Genomic DNA, 22,722 nt, shown 5'->3' on the forward strand with positions numbered 1-22,722 from the left:
GGACGTCTTCTTCATAAGGCCATTACCCTCAAGAACACAAGAAGTAGCTGGCTTTTCTAACACAGAGAGAGAGTCACAGAAACTTTGGCAAAATGAGACAACAGAGGAATTTGTCCCAGATGAAAGAACAGGACAAGGCCACTGCTGAAGATCTCAGTGAAACAGATAGAAGTAACATGCCTGATAGGCAATTTAAAATAATGATCACGGGGGGGCAGGGTGGCTGTTGGCTGAATGTGACTCTTCATTTTGGCTCAAGTCATGATCCCATAGTTGTGGGATCAAGCTCTATATAGGGCTCTGTGCTGAGTGTGGAGCCTGGTGAAGATTCTTTCTCTTGCTCTCTGCTCCTCTCCCCAACTTATTCACTCTCTTTCTCTCTCATTAAAAAAAATAAATAATGATTATAAAGATACTCACTGGACTTGAGAAAAGAGTGGAAGACATGAATGAGACCCTTAACAGAGATGAGGAATAACATAGCAGAGATAAAGGTTTGAATAAATGAAATAAAAAAATACACTTGATGGAATGAAGAGCAGGCTGGAAGAAGCAGAAGAATGAATTAATGACCCCAAAGACAGAGCAATGGAAAGTAATCAAGCTAAACAAAAGAGAGAAAAGAAAATTAGGGAGAATGAGAATAGACTTTGGGAGCTCAGTGACTCCCTCAAACATAACATTCATATTACAGGGACTCCAGAAGAAGAAGAGAGAAAAGGGGGTAGAAAATTTATTTGAAGAAATAATAGGCAAAAACTTCCCTAATTTGAGGAAAGAAACAGATCTCCAGATCCGGGAGCCACACAGAAACTCCAACAAAATCAACAAAAGCAGATTCACACCAAGACACATTATAACTAAAATGGCAAAATGTAGTGATTAAAAAAAAAAAATTTAAGTAATGAGACAAGACAGACACATACAAGGGAAACCACATTAGTCTAACAGTCTAACTTTTTTTAGTCAATAAACCAGAAATATTAAAGGTGACTTTGAGTGGAAAGGAGAGACCAAGAGTGACAGTATGGAAGTAAGAAACACAAAAGCAGTAAACATAAATATTTCTGTATAAAAGCAGTCAAGGAAATAACAAAAAGGTGTAAAGTATGACATCATATACCTAAAATGTGAGGAAGAGTAAAGAATGGGTTCAGACTTATATGACTATCAACTTAATATATAGACTGCTCTGTGCAGATGATATTATATACAAACCTAATGGTAACCACAAATCAAAAACCACTAATATATATGCAAATGATAAAAACAAAAGATCTATCACTAAAGAAAACCAGGAAACCATGAAAGAGAAGAAAGGATCAGAGAAAAACTTCAGAAACAACCACAAAACAAGTAACAAAATGGCAATAAATACATATATCTTGATAATTACTTTGAATGTAAAAGGATGAAATGCTATAATCAGGACACAGGGTGACAGAGTGGATTAAAAAAAAAAAAAACATCTATATGCTGCCTACAAGAGACTTATTTCAAATACCTGCAGATTGAAAGTGAGGGGATGGAGAAACATTTATCATGCAAATGGATATCAAAAGAAAGCCAGAATAGCAATACTTATATTGCACAAAATAAACTTTTAAAACAAAGTCTGTAAAAAAAAAGACTAAGAAGAACTCTATATAATAATAAAGGAGACAATCTAACAAGAAGATATAACAATTATAAATATGTATGAACCCAACATGGAAGCACCCTAATACATAAAACAGTTAATAACAAACATAAAGGAACTAGTCAATAGTAATATAATAATCGTATGGGACTTTAACATCTCACTTACATCAATGGACAGATTATTCAAACAGAAAATGAACAAGGAAAAAGTGGCATTGAATGACACCCTGGGCCAGATGGATTTAACAGATATATGCAGAGCATTCCATCTTGAAACAGAACACACTTTCTTTTCAGGTGCATATGGAACCTTCTCCAGAATAGATCACCTATTAGGCCACCTAATAAGTCTCAAAAAACGCAGAAAGATTGAGGTCATTCCATGCATCTTTTCTGACCACAATGCTGAAATTAGAAATCAACCAAAAGAAAAAAAAAACTAGAAACACCACAAATGCGTGGAGGTTAAATAACATGCCACTGAACAATGGATAGGTCAACCAAGAAATCAAAGGAGAAATAAAAAAAAAAATTGGAAACAAATGAAAATCAAAACACAACAGTCCAAAACCTTTGGGTGGGATGCTCCAAAGCAGATCTAAGAGGGAAGTTTATAGCAATACAGGCCTACCTCAAGAAGCAAGAAGAATCTCAAATAACCTAACCTTACACCTAAAGGAGCTGGAAAAAGAACAACAAACAAAACCCCAAACCAGCAGAAGGAAGGGAATAATAAAGATGAGAGCAGAAGTAAATGATGTAAGAACTTAAAAAACCAAACAAACAGATACATGAAACCAGGAGTTGGTTCTTTGAAAAGATAAAACAGTATTCACATACACATCGTATATACTTAGCCTCTACTCAATATATACACAATACTCATGTATGTATTTGTATAGTACCTAACCCAGACTATAGATACAGACATATGTGTGTATGTATGCACACACACCTGCCTAACCCTCTCTCATATCTCCTATATTTATACTTATATATTTATGTGCTTATATATTAAAAACCACAAATTTATTTTCATACCTCTAATTCCAACCCAACACTACATTGGGTACATTTTAGTCTTCCCTCTTCCCGTATTTGTAACTCCTTTCTCCAACACAATCTTGGCTCCCAGTATTCTCATTATATTTACTTATTTGTTCAAACTTCGTCTACACAGAAAGTAGTTTCAGAATTGTTAACCTATAGTACTGTGAAAAACAAGCTTATTAACTGAAGTTCACTATTTTTTAACAGGGCGTTTTTGTTTATTAAGGTAAAATTTATATACAGTGAAACGTATAAATCTTAAGTGTATAATTTGATGTTTTAACAAATATTCAATACCATTTTGTAAAAACCTTGGTGAATTTGGAGAATAATTGTATCCTGGTCACTTTTTCTTACTGCCACCTAATTGACTTTAGTCACTTGGGAGATCAGGATTCTTTTTAACGTGAGTGCTCTGAACCATGCAATAATCCTGTTCTGAAGTGGCCACCTTGCTTCTCAACAGGTATCATTGACATAAAGTAGGAACACCAAATTGTAAGTCCTATAACAATTTTAATACATTTCTCACTCTGGATAAAAAAGATATGTTTTTATAGCCTGATAAATATATTAATAGTTCTAGAAGAGTATATTTTCCAAATTAAAGAATTAAATGTTTTTCCATAATTTCTAGCTAATATTTGATATTTTTATAGCTCCTTTGAAAAGATTCTTGTTCCAAGGTGCATAGTGTGATAAATACTGTTTTGTTTTTTAGTCCCATATGATGGCTTTTGAGCACTATAGCAAAATGCTTTAATTTGAGCTTATTTGTTATCTGTTTGTCCTGTATTAGGCAAAAATAAACACATACACACCCCACACACAATGCTCTCTCTGTAAATCTCATTTATCAAAAGATTAATACCATGCATTTTGCATATATAATTAAATTTTTATCCTAATCTGTAAGAGATTATTGTTTCATGTTGAACTAAATACAAAATGAGGCCTTTGGTCCTATTTTGGATATTTGTTAAGGTATTACTGATATTATCCATTAATTCTCATTAATTGTATATTGTGTGCAAATTATGGCTCTAGGTGCCGGGCATATAACAATGAACAAAGGAGAATCTCTCCTCCTCTTAAGGAGCTTATAAAGTATAAGTAATAAAATAAGTAAATATTATAGTGTATTTGAAGGTGATTAATGCTATGAAAAGAAAGTGGGAGAGGATGTACAGGAGGTGGGATTACAATTTTAAATATGATGGTCAAGGAAGGCTCACTGAAAAGGTGACATTGAGCATAGATTTGAAGGGGTGAAAGAGTGAGCCATATAGCTGTCTGGGGAAGAGCATTCTGTATAGATGGGACAGCCAGTGCAAATACCTTAGACAGAATCATGCCTAGTGTGCTTTTGAAACTGCAAGGACTGAATGGTATATATGGCGATGGGGAGGTGGGCAGAGAAGTAGGAAGAGGTAGAGTGGAGCACAGGGAATAAATAGTCTACCCTAAGGATTATGGCTTTTACTCTGAATAAGAGGAATAGACTCATTAATTGTAAATTTGTGAGAAAGTTCGGGTGTTTTTCTATATTGTCCAAAAAGTAATGTTTTATTGAAAGTAATATAGGCATATGCAAATATGTAGAAGACTATCAAATGAAACTTTATATTGCCCCACACATCATATACTCTTTCAGTTATATTTTCCAGAAGTATCTATCCACTTGTGACTGTGTAATTATGCATGGATACCTTTATAAGACTAAACTATAAATTCGTTCTTTTAAAAAAATGGTCTTCATAGGTTGAACATTGATTTGACATATAGCTGGAGGTTAATCTGGACAGTTCCTGCAGTTGTATTTGCTCTCTACCTCCATGCCTACTCTAGTAAAACCTCTTGTGGCCACCAGAGGGAGCAAAGTTCACTATGAATAAGATGAGATTTTACTCTTAAGAATTTTTTTATTTTATTTTTTTAATTTTTTAAATATTTATTTTTGAGAGAGAGGACAGAGCACAGGCAGGGGAGGAGCAGAGAGAGAGAGAGAGACAGAGACAGAGACAGAGACAGAATCTGAAACAGGCTCCAGGCTCTGAGCTGTCAGCACAGAGCCCTAAGCGGGGCTTGAAGTCGGGAATGGCGAGATCATGACCTGAGCTGAAGTTGGACACTTAACCAGCTGAGCCACCCAGGCGCCCCAGCTCTTAGGAATTTCTAAGGCTTTCAGTGTGTTTCAGTGGTATCGTTAATACCTTGGTTCTCGCCATCTAGTCTCTTGCTCTTTATTTATTTATTTTTTTTGACTCCTTAGATTTTTAAAACTTTTATGTTTACTTGGGATCTTGTTAATAACTTTATTTCTCTTTACCTTACTAGTGTGATGACTTTTAGACTAGTGTCTGTTGTATTATATTCGTGTATTGTACATGAAGATAAATAGCATAAATGAGAGAACTGATACTCCATTCTCTTTTGTTCTGATAGCCAAATAAGTGGTTATCTAGCTGTCCAGTAGCCATCTAGCCTTTTGTAAAACTTGCTATATTCATCTCTGGTTTTTATAGCATCGTCCTACCTATCAATTGATCAATAGAGTACATAAATTCATATGTATAAATATACTTACCCATGATCTCACGGTTCATGGGTTTGAGCCCTGCGTCAGGCTCTATGCTGACAGTGTGGACCCTGCTTGGGATTCTCTCGCTCTCGCTCTCTCAGTCCCTTTCCTGCTTGCGCTCACTCTCACTCTCTCTCTCTCTCTCTCTGTCTCTCAAAAATAAATAAATCTAAAGAAGTAAGTATATTTACCTATAAATGTAGTCATAACTTTTAAAATTTACATTAAAAAATACTGGGCAGATATGTTTACTTTTGCCAAAAATTTATCTTTGATCTTTTTCTCATCATTCAGATTTAACTGTTTTTGACTGTTACTTACTGGTATTGAATTGGGTACCAATTCAGTTTAATGTGCTTAATGAAAGGCACATTGGCTGCCTTATGCTAGAGAATCATTCTTTAGGCTACAGTCTCTCATATGTTAAAACTCTCACATTAGAAAGAGCCTTATCTAACCTTTTTTGATGATAATACGTCTAGCCCACAGGCTCCTGAAAGCCTAGGACCATGCTGGGTTCATCTATGTATCCTGGCCATGCTGCCCACTGGGCAATGCCATAGAAGGAATCTAGTAAATAGTTTTTAGATTATTTCTTCTTTCTCAAATAACTCTAATCTTTTTACATTTGTCTCACAGGAGGTATTTCTAACCCTTTTCTGGCTCCTCTCTTGTTGCTTCAAGTTCCAGGGCATAACTTATACTCAGTATTAGGGGGATTGCTTTATTTAATTCAGCAGCATTTATAGAGCATGAGATATGCATGGTGTTATTTTAACTCCTGAAAAAAAGTACCTGGAGATAAATAGAAAACTCATCATTTATGGTTAAGGACTAACAGTGTTGCTGAAGGGAACACACAGGGAAAGTGAATTTTGAATGAAGTTGTGAATGTGGTAAAGGCCATTTTTGACTTGATAGAAATATTCATAAAGCATGATTAAATACTGTTTTGCCCAAGGATTCAGCTTATGTTGATGTTTCTCCCTACCATTCTTGCCATTTTAAGTATAATCTATGTTGATTATAAATGTATTTTTTAGCTCTGACCTTTTCTATGATCCTGATTACAGCTTTTTAGACCAAGGTTACAAAAAAGAAAAAAAAAGAGAAATGCCTGCAGAGACAAGGCCATTAACATAAAAGAATGAAGTGGGTTGGAATTTATACACAGTTGTGGGGATTACGGTTTACAGAGGTGTGTAGGTCCTATTTACACAGGAATCCCAAACAGGTTCCACGCCATCAGCACAGCAGGGCTCAGACTCAGGAGCCGAGAGATCATGACCTGAGCTGAAATCAGAGTCAGATGCTTAACCGACTGAGCCACCCAAGCACCCTTGTGCTTAGCACTTTGAATTTAATTTTTCTTTCTTTTCCTATTATATTACAAATTTACCCAAAATTAAGATTATATTTATATTCCTTGTAGCAGGACAGTATCTGAAACAGAAGAGGATAAGTAAATGTTGAATTGAAATGATCTGGCAGTTGTGTCATGTGTGATGCTGGGGGAAGGGTTGTTTTGCTTTATATAGCTTTCCCAATTATAATAGTGCCAAGGTAATAGGAAATTGAGTTAAGACGTTGTATACATTGAATTCTGAATGCAGTGTCTTTATTCCTCTTTTATATGGCTTGTGTTCATGTTTTCTCAGGTACGTTGTATATGGATTAATTGAGTTAGATTTTAATTGGCTTAAGTAGTGTATTCCTTATGCAGGAACATGAAAGTTAATGCCTATTTAACTGCACATGTAGTTTTGGGTGAGCCAGAGAGGAGAAACTTTAAAATTGAAGAATATTTGAAATAGGCATTTATCTAGGATAAACCTATTTTTTTTTAATGGTTATTTATTTTTGAGACAGACACAGCATGAGCAGGGAAGGGGCAGAGAGAGAGGGAGACACAGAATGTGAAGCAGGCTCCAGGCTCTGAGCTGTCAGCACAGAGCCCGACGCAGGGCTCGAACTCATGAACTGTGAGATCATGACCTGCGCCGAAGTGGGACGCTTAACCGACTGAGCCACCCAGGCGCCCCTAGGATAAACTTATTTTTAAAAAGAGCTTTATGTAGTGTAGAAGAATCTTGCTACAAAAACAAGGCAGGAATGTCCAAAATTCCTTGGCTGGATTGAATGGTGATTTAGATAAATTGAATTGTCTTTTAATTCAGTGGACTGTAGAGGGCAGTGTTTCACAGTTTAAAGTTACTGTGATTTCCTGTGAATGTTAATAGACTTATTTTGTGCTTATTTTGTGTTTTTGTTTCCCTTATAGACACACATTATAGTAACTGTAGGGTTAGAAATTTAAACAATTTTTATCTCTATTTAATATATCAAAATGTAATGTTTCGATGAAAAATAAGGATATAGTTTCAATAAAGAACATCTTTTATTTTTACATTCAAAAATGTAGCCTTGGAATAGTAGATGAGAAAAGGATTTTATTTTCCTATTTAATTCATATAAGGAAAATAAACGATATAAATTTCATTTGGTAATTAAATTTATTAGAAAATTAGTATCTTGTGTAATTAAAATTTTCTTTTACAGAAGAATTCTTAAGACTTTTCTTTGTGCAATAGAATAGGATATATTTATTTGTGAGTAAAGCAATTACACATTTGACTAGACATAATTCAATTATGATATTAAAGACTTAGGCAGAAGAAATAGTCTAGAAATAGTTTTTTTTGGAGTGGGTTATTATTTCAGATTTATTTTATTTTTTTATTTTAGAGAGAGAGTGCAAGCTGGGGAGAAGAAGGGGAGAGGGAGAGAGAGAAAGAAAGAGAATCTCAGGCAGGCTCCACGTGCAGTGTAGAGCCCAATGCGGGGCTCAGTCTCATGTTTGTGAGATCACGACTTGGGCCGAAATCAAGAAGAGTTGGATGCCCAACCGACTGAGCCACCCAGGTGCCCTTCAGATTTATTTTAATTAAAAAACAACTTAAGTGTATTAGTTAGGAATTAGTAATTGAAAATGCATTTTATCTAGTTTCCAGATTATAGATTATTTTTTCTACTGGAAAACCATTTGTTCTAAGAGTAGAACTCTATTATAATATGTTTTGTTATTAGAAACAAATATTGAATATACTTAGGGTCAAATTGATTAGCTTCCGTGTACAGGTAATTTCTGATACAGAGAAGCATGGTGTATTAGTAAAAACATAAAATGGTCTACCCTACTGATTTTATAGAGGGTGGTACAATATGGAGCTGTAGAATTCGTAATACTTGTGTGCATGCGTGTATGTGTGTGTTTGCATTTGCCATTTTAATCTAGTGGTCCCCATTTGTGGTTAAAAAATGTATAATGTTTTGGTTAGTTTCAGGGGAGAATTGACAAATAGGATAATCATCTGATGTATTCATTGGGTATTTTCACATTCCTTCTTGCATTTACTTGTCCTCTCCTATTATATTTGCCAATTGAAGAAAGGAAGAAGTGGTGTGCATATGCCTGTATGTGTGTGTATGCAGAATTGAGTGACACGTTGATTCTTTGTTAAAAAAATAATTTAGTGACATAACTTAAAATACATGAATGGTTTTAGGACTAACATTCTGTCTTTAAATAGCACTGTAGTTTTTCATCATAGATCTCATGCAAAATTACCTTGGGATAAACTTCTAATGTTTTCATTGATATTGGTGGGAATGGATTGCACTGGAACCAGATACTGCTATATAATGTGTATTTGCTTTGATATTTCTTCTTGAAGTACATGGACATAATAAATAAATGTTGTCATCTTCCAGTTTTTCAATTTCTCATTAGGTTAAATATTTCATATATTTGAAAAAATTTAGTGGAATTCTTAGTAGTCTATAATTTTAAATTAAGTAAAGGAAAATATATTTAGAGAAGTTTTTTTGTGTTTTTTGTTTTGTTTTGTTTTTAATGAGATGTGTCCCACCTGCTCTTGTTAACATATACTTAGGTTTTACCATAGCATTTTCCCATCATACAGTAGTTTTGACACAGGGCTTTTTTAAATTTAGGGCTTGAAAAATCTGTTAATTTGGATTTGAAACCCAGTGAAGGAAGATAATTTTTGTTCCCCATTTATTTTAAAAACATAATGATACAAAAGTCAGCAAAATTGTATATTGCAAACTTAATGTATAATTGTTATAGATTTCTCCTGTATTTTAAGCCAGTCTAATAACTTCATATTTTATAACTTTTAAAAGAGAAATATACAACAGATTTGTTTCAGTATGGCTTTATAGCTTTAATTCTTTCTTGACAACATAGTGTTACTCCTTGTATTTACACTGGATATAAGTGAATATTGACAGAATCATTAATAAATCGGAAATTGTAAAATAACTGAAAAGTGTCCTCTTTGTTCTGAAATTGAAGTCTTTATAATGTTTTAGGTAAGAATTCACAGTGTTTGAAAATATTTAGAAGTATTTAATGTTAGATTTACAGTGAGGAGAGGGGCTCCTGGGTGGCTTAGTCAGTTAAACATCCAACTTTGGCTTAGGTCATGATTTCACGGTTTGTGAGTTTGAGCCTTGCGTAGGGCTCTGTGCTGACAGCTCAGAGCCTGGAGCCTGTTTCAGATTCTGTTTCTTCCTCTCTCTCTGACCCTCCCCATTCATGTTCTGTCTCTCTCTCAAAAAGAAGTAAACATTAAAAAAAAAATGTAGATTTACAGTGAGGAGAAATCTTTTTTAAAAAAATTTTTTTAAATGTTTATTTCTTTTTGAGACAGAGACAGAGTGCAAGTGGGAGAGGGGCAGAGAGAGAGGGAGACACAGAATCCAAAGCAGGCTCCAGGCTTTGAGCTGTCAGCACAGAGCCCGATGCAGGGCTCAAACTCACAAGCTATGAGATCATGACCTGAGCCGAAGTCAGACGCTTAACCTACTGAGCCACCCAGGTGCCTCTGAGGAGAAATCTTAATATGGACTGAATATTATAATTTCAGAGTTTTAACCTTGTAAGTAAGAACAACTGTATATGTATGTATAAACTGATATCAATGTAGGTATTAATCTCTTAAAACAGGTATAAGATTATAAGAAATATTTTGATCAAGTGAATCTAGAACTTCTACTTTGGTGGTGATGGTTTGTTAGTTTCTTGTGTGTATGTATACATGTCTTTTAAATTTCCTTCATATTACTTGCTGTCATTTAGCATTCAATATCAGTAATTGTAGCAGAGCAGTTTGAGGGTATTACTAAGAAATGAGATATATTAAAACCTAAAAAATAGCAAAGTTGTGTTTACATATAGTGTTAACATTGCATCCCAAATAATCCTATTTGTATTGCTTACTTAAAAAAAATGCTTGTAATTGTCCCCTATTTAATGTTTTTAAAATTCTGAACATTGTTTTGGATATCAAAATTTTATAAACCTAGATGGATAATGTTTTTCAATTTAATTTTAATTCCAGTGCAGTTAACATACAGTGTTTTATTAGCTTCAGGTGTACAGTGTAGTGATTCAGCAGCTCCATATATTACTCTTTGCTCATCAAGATATGTGTACTCTTAATCCCCTTCACCTACTTTACACATCCCCTCTGGTAACCTAGATGGATAAATTTTAAAGTTGATTTCCCTTCCCATCCCCCCAAATTTGGATCATGTGCACAAGTTTTACATGTTGAAAGATTTTGAATGTTTCAAAGTCTGATATTTGTACAATAGCTGGCTAAATCCTTTTTATCACTACTTTAATCTTTGTGTCCTTTCTATGAGTTAATTTTTCTAGTCACAGAGCGTTTCTCTTGTATATGCTTTATTCTATGGAATTATTCTGGATCAGTTACTCTAGTACTGTACTAGGTGTCTGTATTTCCAAGTGCTATAGTCTTTGTTTTCTTTTTAGATCTATTTGTGTTGTAAAACTAGGGGTGATTTATTGAGCCTTTTCAGGCTGCATTACTCAGTGTAAACTAATGGTGTAATCCCGCTGAAATCTTATAATAATAATGATTAATTATTTGTCATCTTCTGAAATTTTGAAAGAAATGATCTACTTTGGAATGTGATTTTCTCGGCAAACTCAAGATTACTTATTTTAACCTTCTTCCTCTAGCATTTCTGTTGATCAGTGTAAAATCATGAAGTCATCCAATTCAATTGTGTCATAGGTATGACTTAAAAAATAGAAGATTTTATGATTTTTACAATTACCAATTTTACACACACACACACACACACACACACACACCCCTACACACCTACACACTCACTTTGTAGTATGTCCCAGGGGAATTTAAATGGGGATATTTCCCATTAGTCCATTAGTCCAACAAGTAACCTCTTTTGGCTTTATCCAGAGTTTCCAGGGATGCCTGGTGGGGTGCTTCAGCTGAGTCTGTACTTGATGCTGTCACCTTCTGATACTGAGACAGTCTTGGTCTATCAGTAAGGTGTGAGCATTTCCTACTCTGGCTTTTTGCCAGGTGTCATCTACCCAGATGAACCAACCCTGAGTAATGAAGTAATGGAAGAGTTAACATATTTTGTACCCAGATAACCCCAGCAGAGCATATGTTAGCTTAAAGGATGAGTTTGACATTAGTTGGAACCCCTCAGATCAGGCCTTGTCCTATTTCTATATAAATTGCTAAAATTTCAGCACATCATATATAATTAAGTGCACAACTTTAGTACTTAGAGATGTAAACATTTTCTGTATGTACAGATGTGTGTGCATGTGTATACATGCATGTGTGAAAGAGGTTTTTGATGAAACACATTGATATAAACCTCTGCTGAGGCTGAAAACCATGTATATTCAACAACTTGTTATACCAACCACACTTATTTTTTCTTTGATCGTTCTTATGCTTAGATAAAATCTGTAGCCTTTTTATTACCTTATGCTTGTTGGAAAAGAATGAAGTGTCAATTACCTCCTTCCTTACAAGATGACAGATTAACTTTTAATTACTTGTATCATGTTGGAATAAGAAAATACCAGTTGCAAAATGAACAGGACAATAATTCTTAAATTGCAAATTTCTGTTTATGTTATTTCTATAAGTTAATGCAAAAAGCTCTGAAATATGGGAAAACTTAGAATGTACTTCTATTCAGATAACACTTTTAAGAAATGGGTTGAATAAAAAATTGAATAGTTAAAACATTTTTATCCATCTCCACACAATGGCATTTGGTTTTATTTTTTTTTAATTTTTTTATTTTTTTCAACGTTTATTTATTTTTGGGACAGAGAGAGACAGAGCATGAACGGGGGAGGGGCAGAGAGAGAGGGAGACACAGAATTGGAAACAGGCTCCAGGCTCTGAGCCATCAGCCCAGAGCCTGACGCGGGGCTCGAACTCACGGACCGCGAGATCGTGACCTGGCTGAAGTCGGACGCTTAACCGACTGCGCCACCCAGGCACCCCGGCATTTGGTTTTAAATGTCACTTCAATCATGTACATAAAAATCATGTCAACTTGGGGCTCCTGAGAGACTCAGTCAGTTGAGCATCCAGTTCTATTTCAGCTCATGGTTTGAGAGATTGAGCCCTCCATTGGGTTCTGCACTGACAGTACGGAGCCTGCTTGGGATTCTCTCTCTCCCTCTCTCTGCCCCTCCCCCGTTTGTGCACATGTGCACATGCACATCTCTCTCTCAAAATAACATTTTAAAAAATCAGTTCAACTTAACTTTATATATTCGTACAAATATATTTTACAGTGAACACAAATAAAATGGCCTCTTAATGCCTGGATATGATAAGATGTTACGGATGTAGTATTTGTGTGAAAAAGTAAAAGCTATGTTCCTGCTTTTTTTAGGCCTTTTTTTGTTTTGCTTTTTTAATTTCTGTATATTGGAGTTCTTCATCAGCTGTGCAAATATAGAATCATAGGGGGCTTGAGATCTTCTAGGTATTTGAAATATTGTAATATATTCCCTAGTTTAAGTGTATGCTGTTTTACAGATAGCCTTCATTTCATGGAGAGTCCTGTATTTAAATAATTCATATCATTGCTATTCTAAGAAGTGCTTTTGCAGTCAGACATCTGAAAGGTGATTGACTTTTTTCCCATAGCTCCATAATTTATAAGAAAACATAAAATGAAAAGACTAGACCAAGATGATTTTGGTGCATGGTTATAATCTTAATATCAGTACAGAAAAGACGAAGACTTAGTCGGTTCAGAATAGACTGGTTAACTAACTGATCAGCTTGAAAATTATATAACTCTTTTTCATTGTTTGTGTTTGCATTTAATTTGTAGGTGTTGGGTGTCTTTGATTTTATGTCTTTTGAGAAATTTATGATCAGGTACTTTATTTATGACATTGTAGTCTCAGCTTAGGCAATTGATTGAAATACAATATAGGGAAATTTAGTGTGTATTTTTTAAAAGCTTAAATTGGGAAAATGAACCAACCGTGCTAATGTGGAATTGTCTTGGAGCAACTAAAAAGGGAATGGCATGTTAATTTCTTTATACTTGTATTGGTCTTTATTGTTAAAATCTTATTTTAATATGATATTTGATATCATAACATTGATATGATTTACTTATGCCGCTTTGTAGTATATTGTCATTTTAAAGGTGTGAAGGAAGATTATAATTCATTGAGATTATATATGTATATGTTTGTAAACTCTAGAATGTAATACAAATATAAATTATTTATACCAACTGTAGTTTTAACAGATGCAAGAATTATATTAATATGGTACTAAAAATAAAATGGGTGTTACTGTTGCTGAGGTTTGTGAGTGAAAATGTAGCACATGGTAGACTATGTTGAATAAATGACCAAGTTGAAATTACAGCGGAATTATTTGAGGGAAAAGTTAATTCATTTCTTTCCTTTTTGTGACTGCAAACCTTGAATAGTATAGGACTGATTTAGTTAAGTCTAAGTCCTGTCCTTTTTATGCAGAGTTGGAAAATATAGTTTTTCTCTGTATATATCCAATCTGTCAGCTGTGTGAATTAGAGTTTATTAACCAAGTTGAAAATAAATATCTTCATTTTAAAGAAAAAGACAAAAGATGTTTGTGATCTGAAGAGAAACAATAGATTAATCGATAAGGAGGGTGTGGGGTGTGTGTGTGTCTGTGTGTGTGTGTGTATGTATGTGTATACATAAACAATAAAATACTACTCAGCCATGAAAAAGAATGAGGTCTTCCCATCTGTGACAACATGGATGGATCTAGAGGGTATGGTGTTAAGTGAAATAAATTAAAGAAGGACAAGTACCATATGATTTTATTTATATGTGGAATCTAAAAAACAAAATGAACAAACAAAACAGAAACAAACTCATACAGAGAACAAATTGGTGGTTGCCAGAGGGAGGGTGGGAGATGGCTGAAATAGGTGAAGGGGTAATGATTAAGAGGTATAAATTTGCAGTTATATAATAAATAAGTCCTAGAAATATAAAGTACAGCATAGGGAATATAGTCAGTAATATCATAATAAAGTATGGTGACCGATGGGGACTATACTTATGGTGAGCATTGAGTAATGTATAGGATTATTAAAACACTATGTTGTACACCTGAAACTAATATAACATTATATGTCAACTATAATTTTTTAAAAAGGCTTGGATTTGAAACACCGTCTGAAAACAACATTGTTTTCATTCTCACTATAGAGTACTCCTCTTCTAGAGGCAGTGCTGTTTATTCACATCACAGTGCATGAGAAGTAAGATCTTCTCCAGGTATTCCAGGCACAGTTCCTAACTGAGAGCAAAAATATTACTAACTTTCAGCTTTATAGTCAAAGCTTCACATGTTTGTTGGTCTTTCAATTTTTAGAGTATGGCAGAGATGAAAAGGGAGAGAGTGGGGTAATGGATTGACCCTTGGGTACAATGCAGAATTAAGAAAAAAAAAAAAACACAATCAGGATAATTTTTGAAAGGGAAAATGGTGATGAGAGGAAAAAGAGATGTTATCGCAAATTAGGGTCTGAATTTCTTTGTACCTGTGTTGTATGGAAAAAACTTCTATGTTGGGGATGCTTATCTTATGATCAAACCTACAGTGATAAAAGGAAATTTGAACTAGACACTGGCAATGAGTTTGATTGGTTTAGAACATGATGATGGCAAGCTGGAGTCATTGTTCTGACTGATAACTTAAGCATTCAGGCCAGAGCTCAAGGACATATGGAAACTGGATGGAAATGCAAACTTTTTTTTATATATCCAAGTTTCCCTAAATGGTACAAAATGTGATTATGGAAACTGGGGATAGGAAGTTGTGTTTTTGCCTTGTCCTCTTCTGTTACAGCTATGGACAGAATAGCCAGTGAAGATATTTATGTTACCATATTTAAGCTAGCTGCTGGTCTTAAGTATCTGATTTATAGTAACCCAGAGTAATTTTAGGGAATAGGGTAGCACTGAGAGTGACAAAATCCTGTAGTTTAATTATAGTCTTGAAATAGAATGGTGAGAAATGGCACCTGGAATTTAAAGGAATAAGCCATTCCCAGAAGAAATAGTGAAAGATGCTTGATCTCACTAATAGTCGAGAAATGTAAGATAAAACATTGGTGTGCTACTTCTGATAGATTGAATTAGAAGCCCCTTTGGCAGGGCATGGGGCAGTCAGCACAGGCATGCACTTTAGTGAGTGTAAATTGGCAGCAGTCTTCTAGGAGATGATTTCTTTGCCTCCTAAAACCACTTGCCTGCCCACTTAGCTTCTTTTGGTATGAGGACCACCTTCAGCAGGATTTCCTACCCAACCAGACTCAAAGAGGCTTTGATTCTTTCTGCTTCTTCCAGGTTCAGGTGATCAGGTAGGGTATGTGCGGTAGAAGCTATTGCCCAGCAGCTATTTGAAGCCAAGAAGTTTCAGGGGGCAAAGTTTGAACGGGTAGAGACAGGAAATGGGGACGGAACTGACAGTTATATAGCTTTTCCTTTCTTCCTTTCTTTTTTTGCCTGTTCTGAGACAGTATGTCCATTTAGCCTGACAAGAAGACATCCTCTGTTACCTAGGTCAGTGAAGCCAGCTCAATAACAATATCATCTCTTTATTTGCTTTATCTTCCTTACCTGTCTCACTTCCTTTTCCTTCTTATTCTTCATATCCCTAAGATTTTACCTCCCTAAGAATTCCTTAGTTTGGAAGATTTGCCCCAGATTCTGTTCTTTAGGGAATAATAGGTCAAGAAGCTAACAATCCACGTCCAAGACTCAATTTCATAAAAATATTTGCAGTTTCGGGGCACCTGCGTGGCTCAGTTGGTTAAGCATCTGACCTCAGCTAGAGTCCGATCTTATGGTTTGTAAGTTCAAGCCCTGCATCAGGCTCTACACTGACAGTGTGGAGCCTGCTGGGGGATTCTTTCTTTCCCCCTCTCTCTGCCCCTTCCTTGCTCTTGCTCCCTCTCAAAATAAGTAAATCAACTTAAAAAAATATTTGCGGTTTCTAGAAGATATAGTTTGTGGATGTACATTGCAGCATTGTTTACCTTACTGAAAAGTTGGAAACAATATAAATGGTCTTTAGCAGGGAAGTGTTTAAATAATGATATACAATGGAATGCTATCCAGCAATAAAAAGAATGATATTGAAAGTTGTCCATGATATATTATATGAGATAACGTGCAGGTCAGTATGTTCAGTTTGATCCCATTTGGGAAAATTAAGCCACCCAATGAATCAGACACAGGCGTAACATTGAAAGAAATGATGTCAGACTGGGGAAGAAAGTGGGGAGAAGGATTTTTACTTTTCCCTTTATGTACGTATGTAAAACTGATTCTCCCCCCCCCCCCCCGCCACATTGAACATGTAATAAAACATTGGAAGAAGAATTTGCTACTTAAATCATTTAGACAACTGGGAAAGTTATTAAAAATGTTTAGGAGAGAGAAATCTATCAGAGTCTTAGTCCATCCAATTTTAGTGTTTTGGGGATCATGCAGAAACTAACTTTTAAAACTTTATTATGTAGGGTGTGTGTGTGTATGCTTAATATAAACTGGGGATTATCTGAATGCTTTGTAGATATTATCTTACTATGGTTACAACAACTCTTATGAAGTAGGTGCAATAGTACTTCTGTTTTACAGATGAGGAATCCAAGGTGTAGAAAACTTAAAAAAAAATACCCCACAAAACCAAAAACATTACTTGACATTATATAGATTTAACTGTGGTTAGGCCAAATCCGTTTTGCCTAACTCCAGCGTGTGACTTTTAACTATATTGTTTCTATCTAATTCAGTCTGATAGCACCTAGTTATCACAACCTCAAATATGATCTGATTGCAAGGTTGCTTACAAACTACTTGACATAGATAGCCAGGTTTTATTGGTATTTGGGGGTAGGAACAGATATTTTTAACGTTGTTTATTTTTTGAAAGAGAGAGAGAGGGAGAGAGAGAATCCCAAGCAGGCCCCACCCTGTCAGCTCAGAGCCTGACGTGGGGCTGGATCCCACAAACCATGAGATCATGACCTGAGCTGAAATCAAGAGTAGACGCTTAACTGACTGAGCCATCCAGGTGCCCTCAGTTTTTTTTTTTTTAATCAAAGTGGAAATCAGTTTTTTTTTCTGATTGTAAAAAATTTTGTAGAAACTTGGAGACAACACTTTTTGGATAAAAGTAAGAATTGTTTTAAAGATAACTATTGTTAATGTTTTGGTGTTTTTTTTGAAATTTTTATGTGAACATTTGTATACATATGTAGTTAGAATTTTAAAAATTTAATTTTTTCCCAAATGCATCATACCACTCAGATGATTTTTTTAAAATGTTTATTTATTTTGAGAGAGAACGTGTGCAGGCAGAGCTATGTGCAAGCAGCAGAGGGGCAGAAAGCAAGGGAGAGAGAGACTTCCAAGCAGAACCATGCTGTCAGCTCAGAGCCCGACTAGGGGCTGATTTCAGGAACCATGAATCATGACCTGACCTAGGGAAATCAATGAGTCTGACGCCCAACCGACTGAGCCACCCAGGCACCCCTCTCAGATGATTTTTAAAAATCTACTTTACTTGCAGTTATCATAGTATCTTCCTTATCGTGCCTGTGTGTATAAATTTCTAATGACTGCCTAGTATTCTGTTGTGTGGATAAATCCCCAATTAATTTAGCCAATATTCTATGTTGGCTGTTCAGTGGTTTTTTTTTCTCCTCCTTCCTTCTTCTTTCCTCTTGCAGGTAATGCTGCATTAAATGTTTTTCTACTTATATTTTATACATTACCTAATTATTTCTTTAGAATGATTTCCTAGAAATCAGTAGCCAAGTTTTATAGTTTCAGGTCTTGATTAATGTCTTAGATTTCATTAAGCAAGGCATTATTGTCTAGGAAGAAATACAATCTCATGTTTTTAGTCACTTGTGAATTTTCATTAGTGGTTAATAATTATTTAGTACTCACAGTGCATATTGAGTACCACTCGTGAACATTGCACCACATTACTAGGTGTATTTCAGAATTTCCTCTGGGGAAATCTGTGACTACAACCAAAGTGGAGGGCTTCAGAGTAAAGCCTGAAAGCAATATATAAGAATATTATTCCTTACAGATTTGGAGGAAAAAGAATGAAATATTATTTTAAAATCTATATAAATTATACTTTTCCCTTTATATAGGTTACTTACATTATAAATGAGTCTTAGTACTTGTCTCTTCCATTCTCTAAACTTTAAGATCCAAGAGGTAAATGAAAACATTTATCTGTTTAGGTCACCTTGTACTCCCAATTCGAAGTAACTGTACGTTGAATTATGAATAAATGAGAAATAATATGTTTATACAGGGAAGTATGATATCTGTTTCCTAGGTTATTTGTAGAATTGTAGCTACCAAGCTTTGTCTACGGCCATACCACCCTGAACGCGCCCGATCTTGTCTGATCTCAGAAGCTAAGCAGGGTCGGGCCTGGTTAGTACTTGGATGGGAGACCAAGCTTTTTGAATACATATATGATGTTGCTAAATATAATGTTTTAAAGCTATATATGTGAAACCAGCATTCTCAATTCATTTAATTAAACTATTTCATTTTATATGTCCATACCATTTCATAAAGTGAGATGGTGAACCACCATTCTGTTTCCACATTATGCAGCCTAGTTATAAACTCAGGGTCAGACCAATACTGGGAGGCAGCAGACTAATAAATCACTATTACAAATGATATGCCCCAAAGGAGTGTTTACTGGTTACTTTAACCAACTTATAAATGAATAGCTTAAGACCACAAATAATTAGATAGGGTCTGGAGTAAAGAATTCCTATAAAATGCATGGCAAGTTTCTTGGTATTTGAAAGTGTTAACTCCTTTATGCTGATTTTTGTTCTAAGTTCTCACTGGTGTTCTCTGTATAGGTTTTTCAACTTTCACTTGTACGTAGTTAAAGCTAGATAATCTTTATTGTAACTATAAGAAAATACAAGTAAATCACTTTAGAAACAGCAAATTTTCTGGGCCAATTGAAAAGTATTTCTTGGGGCACCTGGGTGGCTCAGTCAGTTAAGCATCCCACTTCAGCTCAGGTCATGATCTTGCTGTTTGTGAGTTTGAGCCCCACGTTGGGCTCTATGCTGACGGCTCAGAGCCTGGAGCCTGCTTCAGATTCTGTGTCTCCCTCTCTCTGCCCCCCCCCCACGCCTCTCTCTCTCTCTCTCTCTCACTCTTTCCTTCTCTCTTTTTCTCTCAAAAGTAAATAAACCTTTAAAAAAATTAAAGTATTTCTTAAGCTTTTGGCATTCATAGTCTATTATTTTTGTGCATAGGCAAACTACTAATTGAAGGTAAATTTCAACCAAGATTTATCATAATTGTTTTATAATAGAAACAAAGTACTTTAAGTTAATATATCCAATAATACATATTAATTTCCTTAACAAGTCAGGAAACCAGCAAGTGCTGGGGAAGCTTTAGACTGTTGTGAATGAACCTTAAGAGTCAAACCACCAGCCTCCAGAATCACTTTATAGATTGTCAGTGACTGCCAAAAGCCTAATGAACCTAAAAAATGTTGATTTACAAAATTTACAACACTGTCTATATTAATCCAAATAGTTAGGTAGAACTATCCTCTATGACTAGACTTAGATAAAAGGATATTAGGAAACTTAGTTTGATGTGCATTGGTGATTTGTTACTATATGAAATATAATGATGCCTCAACTTCAGAATGTTTGAAATGGTTTAAATGTGAAGACATGGCTTAGAATGTGTATTAATCAATGTTTTGCTTTATTATTTACTTTTTATTCATTATGTTAATAGTTTATTTTTTCTAAATATTCTTCTAAATCACGAAATTATCTAATTCAGTGGATTTTGGGGTAGCATACAAAATATTAAATTTCTGTAAGTTGTATTGTAGTACTGTGCTATAGCTACTGAATTACAAAGATTTAGTAATCATTTGTTTGCTTTTTACTTATTTTTTACTCAGTCAATATGCCTAGCCTTAGTGCTAGATTTGGGGATACAAAAATAAATAAGGCATAATCCATTTTTTCAAATCCAAATCTAGTAAAAGAGAAAAAAATACTTAAATGATCATTGTGGCAGAGTGTGAAGAATGCTAACAGCATTATGAGCACAGGGCTGTAGAATCATAACAATGACTATATGCTTGTTGACCATTGGAAAGCCATGGAGATAACCTGGGTCTCATGGGTGTGAGCAGTTTTATTAGAGGAAGAAGAGGATGGAGCTGCATTTTGGGTAGAGGCAGAAGGCGCAAAGGAGTAGAAGCATAAGAGAGTTGGTTTGGTGTATTCAGAAAAGGGAGAGAAGTTTGTCTTCTTAATTTATTATTATTATATTTTTAATTTTAGAGTGTGTGTGAGCGGGAGAGAGGGACAGAGGGAGAGAGAATCTTAAGCAGGCTTCATGTTTAGTGCAGAGCCCAATGTGGGGCTTGATCCCACGACCTTAGCATCATAACCTGAGCTGAAATCAAGAGTTGGATGCTCAACTAGCTGAGCACTCGGCGCCCCTAGATTGTTATTTTAGGATCAGCGCAAGTTCTGTCTGAGTCAGGAGAGACTGTTCTTTAAAAGAAAATATTATTTTGCTTTAAAATGTTAGAATTTATTCATGAATTCAAGAATATTTAGATGCTTCTTGGCAGACGTTGTATTCTTACCTGAAAATTATTAATGTAATGATTTACTTTAATTGATAACAGTTTAGATATTGATCTAGAAAAATTCAGACACGGAAAGAACTAGGTTCTATGATTGATTTGAAAGAATGAGGAGATAGTTTAGAATAGTGTGCATATATCTGCGGTACTTAAATTTGGTTTAATTGCTATAGGAAAATTACAGAGCAATATGTATGTCTAACATCCTTAAAACTAAAATTTTTTTTTTGAATTCTGAATGTGATATGTGAATAACATTCTAATATATACTCTCATAGTAACAGTGTAAATAAAAAGCATTCTTAAATAATCATAGCATACTTAAAATGTTTAGTTTCATCCCATTGATTTTACTTTACTTATCCAAGATATAAAAATAACAATTCTGTCAAGGGTGTTCTCTTCTTTAAACTTGCAATTTCAACTGTGTAATGTTTGTTTTACCAGCATCTGAAGGATTCTCTTTCCTAAACCTTTGGTATCCAATGTAGTTTATTGCCTCAGCTCTTTTGTGAGATAGAACTTTATTCACTAGATTGTACTAGAGCTATTATTAGCCAGAGAAATGTTAGAAGGAACAAGTATCTCTCTAGTCCGAAGGAATAATCATTGGCAAATTCAGGAAAAAGGAAAGCCCACTTAGGTGAAGATATTCTGTAGTGCTTGGCATTTTTGGTTACCAGTTTTAACTTATGTGTTGAATTTGACTATACTAGACACAATTCTTTCAGATTAGTGGTTTGGGTTTTTTTTTCCTTTTTCAGGATTGTAGACATATTTGCTATAGCCTAGAAGTATCTTTCCTTCTGATAGTTTTGGAAGTGACAAAATTGACTCAGATTAAGCTTTCCATTAATAATAACTTAAGAATAACCTAATGAGTTTGCTTCTGGCATTGTGATATTTTGGCCAATGTAGTTTAAAAATACTATCTTGTGGGGCACCTGGGTGGCTCAGTCAGTTAAGTGGCCGACTTTGGCTCAGGTCATGATCTCATGGTCCGTGAGTTCGAGCCCTGTGTCAGGCTCTGTGCTGACAGCTCAGAGCCTGGAGCCTGTTTCAGATTCTGTGTCTCCCTCTCTCTGACCCTCCCCCGTTCATGCTCTGTCTCTGTCTCAAAAATAAATAAACGTTAAAAATTTTTAAATAAAAAAATTACTATCTTGCACTATATAATGCTTATTATTTACATTTAACTACATTGTCTATGAAAGTTTCTTTTAAATCACAAAGTATTATGGGTATCTTGAAAATAATGATTCCAAATTTATTAATTGCTGTGGTGGTTACCACACCATTGTGAGGAACTGCTTCCAAATCACATGTGTAGTAAATATT

The 22,722-nt window shown here is 34.9% G+C and overlaps 1 protein-coding gene across 2 annotated transcripts in view; it reads left to right on the plus strand.

Moving 5' to 3' along the window:
* Nucleotides 1-22,722, plus strand: part of ACBD6 (acyl-CoA binding domain containing 6) — a 205,634-nt gene that overhangs the window by 20,063 nt on the left and 162,849 nt on the right. The gene's annotated exons all lie outside the window — the stretch shown is intronic.

The sequence above is a fragment of the Lynx canadensis genome, chromosome F1, assembly GCF_007474595.2.
Source record: "Lynx canadensis isolate LIC74 chromosome F1, mLynCan4.pri.v2, whole genome shotgun sequence".
In the NCBI taxonomy this organism is placed as follows: domain Eukaryota; kingdom Metazoa; phylum Chordata; class Mammalia; order Carnivora; family Felidae; genus Lynx; species Lynx canadensis.